Source organism: Gopherus flavomarginatus, unplaced genomic scaffold, assembly GCF_025201925.1.
Source record: "Gopherus flavomarginatus isolate rGopFla2 unplaced genomic scaffold, rGopFla2.mat.asm mat_scaffold_386_arrow_ctg1, whole genome shotgun sequence".
Taxonomy (NCBI): Eukaryota; Metazoa; Chordata; order Testudines; family Testudinidae; genus Gopherus; species Gopherus flavomarginatus.
In genome coordinates, this window is record NW_026115073.1 from 35,655 (window position 1) to 41,301 (window position 5,647).

Below are 5,647 nucleotides of genomic sequence, written 5' to 3' on the forward strand. Positions count from 1 at the left end.
GTGCAGGCTGCCCTCAGCCTCTCCAACACCCCCAACCCTGAGCTCCCTCTGAACCCTGATACTCTGCCCCAGTCCTGAGCCCCCTCCTGCATCATGAATCCCTCATCCTCAGCCCTACGCTCCCTCCCAGAGGGTGCACCCATTCCCACACACTCCTTCCCACCCCCAGAGCCTGCACCTCTCACCCCTTTCTACAACCCTGCCGTAGCCTACACAGAAGCACCCAAACTCCATCCTAAAGCCTGAATCCTGCACCCTAATCCCCCCCAAACCCCCTCCCAGAGCCTTAGGCAGGTGGAGGTGGAGTTTGGGGGCGGGTTCTGGGCACCACCAAAATTTCTACAAACTTGCCACCCACCCATGCTTGTGGTAAAGCCCCAGAGCTCAACTCCCCTGTCTCCAGCTGTGTAAGAGTGAATCTTTCCCCTCCTGCTGGGTGACTCACCTCCGAGAGAAAGGTCTTTGGCAGGGATGGCCACAATGGGATAGGGCTCTAGAACTTGCTACCCTGATAGTTGGGATTCTTGGTGCTGCACCTGATGTTCACAAGCTTGGCCCTTGTGCTTCCTACCACACGTTTCCTCTGGCCCACATGGCGCTTGAAGAAAGGAGTGCCAGTGCTGGGATTAATAGTCAGGGCTTGGCAGGAGGGAGGAAGAGTCCCAGGCTGGAGCCCCACACACCTTCCCTCCTCCGGGCACCTAGAGCAGAGGCAGCCCAGCTCTGTCCGCTGGATACCTCAGCAGAGTAGGTGAGTTCATGTAAATACAGTCTGGTCCCAAAGCTTCCCCCCAACCCTGGTCATCAGTAGCTGCCAGGGGAGAGCTCATTCACACCTTGCTTACAAATCATCATTTGAAATTCTAAGGTTGGCCAACACTGCCGAAGCCAATGCACCAACATTGTCAGCAAACACAACAGCTGGGTGAGGAAACCCGGCTTTGTCCAGACTTTCCAAACCTATTTGACTTTCTCAGGTACAAGTAGTTTTCATACTTTGTATCTGCTTTTAAAGTGTGTGTTAACGTTTCAATTTCCATTCAAATTTGCAACCAATGACAACATTGGCAGCGCTGCATGTAACTACCTGACCACTGAGGGAGGGGGTGTTGGGGAAAATCGGGGAAGGGGTGCACAGCCCCCTGGCTGGGGGGCGTATAGGGAATGCCCAGTTTCACTGAATTGAGTCTCCTACTGCAGCACCTCAGTAGGTTACATCAGAGAGGAGCTGCAGTGTCTAGGCAGTGGGATGCCTGTGCCTTTAAGAGCCCAGCCCTGGGAAGTCCATGCTGAGAGCTGCTGCCTGTGAGAGGGGAAATAAAAAAGCCTTCTGCTCCCCCCACCCATGTTTGCAAACACTGGAGTCTCAGCCCACCGGGATAACTGTTCCCCTTCGGCCCCTGCCTGTGCCGGGGTTTAACCCTCTGGCAGCGCCTCCCTCAGGGCTTAAATCCGGCTCCTTCCCACCTCCCTGACTTTGCCTTCAGTCCCTCTCCTAACTCTGCCTCCAGCTGCTTGACCCCCGACCAGTCAATTTCCACCCTCTGCTCAGACCCTGGCCACCTACTCCTCTGATTTGCCCTCCTTTGCCCCTTTTTAATCCCTGTAAAAAGTAGTCGATGCTGTGTCCCATTCTCTGGAGGGAGGGCTGGGCGCCTGGCCCCTGCCTGCGCAGTGCACAAAGTGCCCCATGATCTTGTGGATGTTTGCTGAGTGCTGCAGGGTCACCCGAAGGGGGAGAGAGACGTGGTTAGGAGGTGATGCAGCCAAGGGTGCTTCACCCAACACTGAGATGCAGCCACCTCTGGGGTGATTTACACAAGTCAGCAAATGAATATGGAACAAGAAACACATTGAAAGGATCGAGGCAGCTGCAGGAGGTGGAGAAAACCAGAAAAAGCAGTAGCCCTGGATCCCAGCCCTGTCCCTGCCCCACTCTACCCCCTAATCTCCACTCCCCTCCCACATTTGAGGGGACAACCCAGGAGTCCTGGTCCCCAGCCTTGCCCACCCCCATATTTTGATATGGCTCCATCCAACAGCTGCCTCCACAATTGCAGGGCAGTGCCATGGGGCACACCGGGGCCTACCTGTTTGCACAGGATGGGCAATGCTAGTGCTCCAGGATGGGGAGAGATGATGCTAAGGGAGAAGAAGCAGCAGACAGCTCCCATGACAGAGAAAGAAATGCTAGGATGTGCCGTGCTGCAAGGAGTGAATGGGGTTGGCAGGGAATGGGAAGATCTTCCCTCACAGCAGGTGCGTCTGTATCCCTCCCAATTCCTCCCCAGCCCTACCCCAGCCCAGGCTAATCACAGCCCAGCTACCAGGATTAAATTTGGCCTGGATTCCCCAGCTGCTGGGGGTGGGGCGTGGGGCTGGGAAGAATGAGCCTCTACTTCTCCTTCCTCAGACACAGTTGCATGGGCACAGACCAAAGGAGCCTGCAACACTGCTGCCTAGACGAAACTGAGGCACCAGCCACTGACAGACACATCATGGCTCTCCTCATCCTCATCCTCTTTTCCATATACAACCTTGCCAGGGGAGGGGGGGTAAACTCAAGAAAGTTGCATAGTTAACCTGTGGAACTCCTTGCAAGAGGATGTTGTAAAGGGCAAGACTATAACAGGGTTCAAAAAAGAACTAGATAAGTTTATGGTGGATAGATCCATCAAGGGCTCTTAGACAGGGTGGGCAGGGATGGTGCTTGTAGCCTCTGTTTGTCAGAAGCTGGGAATGGGCAACAGGAGTGGATCGCTTGATGATTCCCTGCTCTGTTCATTCCCTCTGGGGCACCTGGCACTGGCCACTGTCAGAAGACAGGAGGATACTGGGCTAGATGGACTTTGCGTCTGAACCAGTCTGGCCGCTCTTATGTCTCCCTTGGCGCAGCAGTGACACCCAGTGGGCAGTCAGAGTAATGCACAGAAGGTGTTTTGCTTGGCGCAGCAGTGACACCAAGTGGCCAATCAGGGTAACACACAGAGTATGTTTCCCTTGGAGCAGCAGTGACACCTCGTGGTCATTCAGGGTAATGCACAGAAAGTGTTTCCATTGATACAGCAATGACACCCAGCTGTCAGGTGGTGTAATGCACAGCGTGTGTCTGCCTTCTAGGAGCAGTGACACCCACGGACCAGTCACGGTAAGCCACAGAGTGTATTTCTCACCAAGCTGGGTAATGCACAGAGCATGTTTCCCATGGAGCAGCAGTGATACCCCGTGACCAGTAGGAGTGGCATCAGACTCTTCTCGTTTGGTGGGAGACTGAGGTGGGTAGACAAAAAAAATTGGGGGGTTGTGCCCCCTCATCACCTGGCCTCTCCCATGCCTCTGCTCCTTCTCAGTTAAAGGCCAGGCTCATCTCCTCTCCCACTGGCCACGGTTTACAGCAATACAACCTTTATTAAAATAAAATAGTGAACAGTTTACTTTCAATAAGCTAAATCTGTCCAAATTTTAGTATTAAATCCAAAGTTCTTAAAGATCCCATCAACACCCAAAACCTAAATGAAAATTTGAAACCAAAAACAATGCTTAATTTAAAACCCAAACATTAAGAAAAACTTTGTTTTTAAAAATAAAAACTAACAAATGCCATAAATTAATAATTTCAAGGTTTTATCAAAAAGGTGTGCTACAGCAGGATGATAACATAACATCAAATAAATAAGTCTGAACTCTAAAACCTCCTATAAAGGAATTGAATCCTTGAATACTGGCCAAATCTGTATAAAATATGCAGAAGTATGTCAAAATTGGTGTTGCAGGTCAGCCATTCGAATCCAGCAAATGTCAATTAAAATCTCCATTCCAACTTAAAAAACCAAAACAACCCAATAAACCAAAACAGTCACAGCCTGAAACAAACCTGCACAGAAGCAAAATTAAACCTGTGCCAACATTGGAACAAATGATGTAAATGTCTAATTCTAACTTCTTGTTTCTTGCAAGAGGAAAGTGTTTTGCAACCCAGTAACCAGGCTATCACTGCAGCTTTCCTTTCACGAAATAAGATTTTTTACCAAATATAAATTGCCCTCAAATTTCTCTAAGAGAAATTGAAATTGTATCTTTGCACTAATATCCCAAGTGTGCAAGTCCATCCCCTCAGAGCAGCCCCACACCCTGAGCCCAGGGCAGAATCCCAACTAGTTTGGGCATTTGTAACCCTGGGGTCTGAAGCTGATGAGAGAAAGGGAAGTGAGCCATCTTGGAGCTTTCCGATACCACCTGCTGGGAGCACAGGGAATTGACTGAGCGACGTCCTGGCTGATTTTGACCTTGTTCTCCACCAGCAGGCTCCACTGGAGAGCTCGGGAGTGACATGACCATGGGAGCACCCTATGTACATATTAAAATCTGGCATTTGGGGGCCATTGGGGTGAAATGTGGGTACTTTTGGGGTTGGGTCCCACATGCGAAGGGATGTGGACAATTTGGAGAAGGTCCAGCGGCGGGCAACAGAAATGATTAGGAGGCTGGGGCACATGACTTACGAGACCCTACAGGCCATATCCTGTATGTTAAGCTAAGGCAAGGTTAGCATATCTATATTGTGACCTTTTACTAAGAAAGCAAAGTTGACCTGTATCTTGTTACTTAAATAGATAAGTACTCATGCCTGTCTAAGACCTTTACTTAGACCAATCGACAATGGAGAATGGCATAGGGTTTTTTTTCAGTATTCTACCCACAGACTTAACAGGTACAACACAAGGGAACTTATGTGCATATGTACATGTCATCAACATGCACAAACATACTAGCCTGTGAAGTAAGCGTACCCTAACGTTTTGTGGGTGAGGAATGAAATTTGGACATAGGAGGAAGGATTTCCGGTGCTTGTGCCCTATAAAAGAGGTAACCCACCTCACTAGAGCACTTCACTCTATCATTCTGACTTACTTCCTCCACTCTCTCTCTATGTACTAGCAGTAGGCTGTACTTGTTCTTAAACTTTAAGTTTCAAAGGAACTAGGCTAAGCTCCATTTCCGTAAGTTTTTATTCTTTGTTTATTAGGTTTTGATTTTAAGTTTAACTTAGTCAAGTAAACCCTAAGTAACAGTAGCTTTTTCTAAGCGCTGCATCTTTCACTCAAGAATTGAGAAACCTGAACTGCAAGGCTGGTTCTGTGTCTCTTACGACCAGGTTATCAAGGAAGTGTGGTAAGAGACATTAACCAAAACTTTGTTGCATATAATGCCCTATGTATCTATTGAATAGCAGTAAAGCAACTGTAACTTTGTAACTCAATTAAATTAAATAAAATGTAAGCTAATAAATTAAATTTTCATCATATTATCCAAATTAATATTATTAGTACACCCTAAATCAGGGTACATGGGACAGAGAGTTGGAGTGCAGGTGGATGAGGGCACTGGCCCTGGGAGTGCAGGCTCTAGGGTGGGATTAGAATGAGAGGTTCAGGGTGCAGTAGAGGGCACGGGGTTAGGGCAGAGAATTGGGCTGTCAGGGCTCTGGAACAAGACCAGGAAAAAGAGAACTGAGGTGAAAGAGGGAGATCAGGCTAGAGCAGAAAGTGGTGGGGGAAAAAGAAGTTTGAGCTGTAGGTGGGAAGAAAAAACTCAACCTCCCTCTTATCAGGGCATCTAAGAACTAGATGAAAGACATCTCTCCCTC